The sequence below is a fragment of the Arachis hypogaea genome, chromosome 7 (genome assembly GCF_003086295.3).
Source record: "Arachis hypogaea cultivar Tifrunner chromosome 7, arahy.Tifrunner.gnm2.J5K5, whole genome shotgun sequence".
NCBI classification, from domain to species: domain Eukaryota; kingdom Viridiplantae; phylum Streptophyta; class Magnoliopsida; order Fabales; family Fabaceae; genus Arachis; species Arachis hypogaea.
The window spans coordinates 27,712,195-27,713,212 of record NC_092042.1 but is presented as its reverse complement, the minus strand read 5'-3'; the positions used below and the strand labels follow the sequence as shown (position 1 = coordinate 27,713,212).

The 1,018-nt window shown below is 38.7% G+C and overlaps 1 non-coding gene across 1 annotated transcript; it reads right to left on the bottom strand.

The window, feature by feature from the left end:
- Positions 1-682: 682 nt before the first annotated feature.
- Positions 683-786, bottom strand: LOC112704617 (small nucleolar RNA R71). The gene has a single exon (XR_003155234.1). It is a non-coding gene; the product is annotated as a small nucleolar RNA R71 (small nucleolar RNA).
- Between the last annotated feature and the right edge of the window lie 232 nt (positions 787-1,018).

Here is a 1,018-nt window from a genome sequence, read left to right as displayed (position 1 = left end):
ACCTCTCTTCATCTAAGAATCCGAACTTCTTATATCCCTTGTATTTAGATTCATCTATCCCCTTTCTTCTTCAACTAACATAAGGGAATCTCTATACTGTGACATAGAGGATTCCTCTTTCTTTTCTTGTTTTCTTCTCTTTCATATGAGCAGTAACAGGGAAAAAGGCACTCTTGTTGAAACTGATCCAGAACCTGAAAGAACTCTGAAGAGAAAATTAAGAGAAGCTAAATTACAACAATCTAGAAACAACCTTTCAGAAATTTTCGAACAAGAGAAGGAGATGGCAGCCGAAAATAATAATAATAATGCAAGGAGAATGCTTGGTGACTTCACAAAGCCAACGTCCAAGTTTGATGGAAGAAGCATCTCCATTCCTGCCATTGGAGCCAATAACTTTGAGCTTTAGCCTCAACTAGTTGCTTTAATGCAACAAAACTGCAAGTCTTATGGACTTCCATCTGAAGATCCTTATCAGTTTTTAACTGAGTTCTTGCAGATCTGTGAGACTGTAAAGACGAATGGAGTTGATCCTAAAGTCTACAGACTCATGCTTTTCCCTTTTGCTGTAAGAGACAGAGCTAGAATATGGTTGGATTCACAACCTAAGGATAGCCTGGACTCCTGGGATAAGCTGGTCACTGCTTTCTTAGATAAATTCTTTCCTCCTCAAAAGCTGAGCAAGCTGAGAGTGGATGTTCAAACCTTCAAACAAAAAGATGGTGAATCCCTCTATGAAGCTTGGGAAAGATACAAGCAGTTGACCAAAAGATGTCCATCTGACATGTTTTCAGAATGGACCCTATTAGATATATTCTATTATGGTCTCTCTGAATTTTCGAAAATGTCATTGGACCATTCTGCAGGTGGATCTATTCACCTGAAGAAAACGTCTGAAGAGGCTCAAGAACTCATTGATATGGTTGCAAACAACCAGTTCATGTATACCTCTGAGAGGAATTCCGTGAATAATGGGATACCTCAGAAGAAAGGAGTTCTTGAAATTGATGCTTTGAAT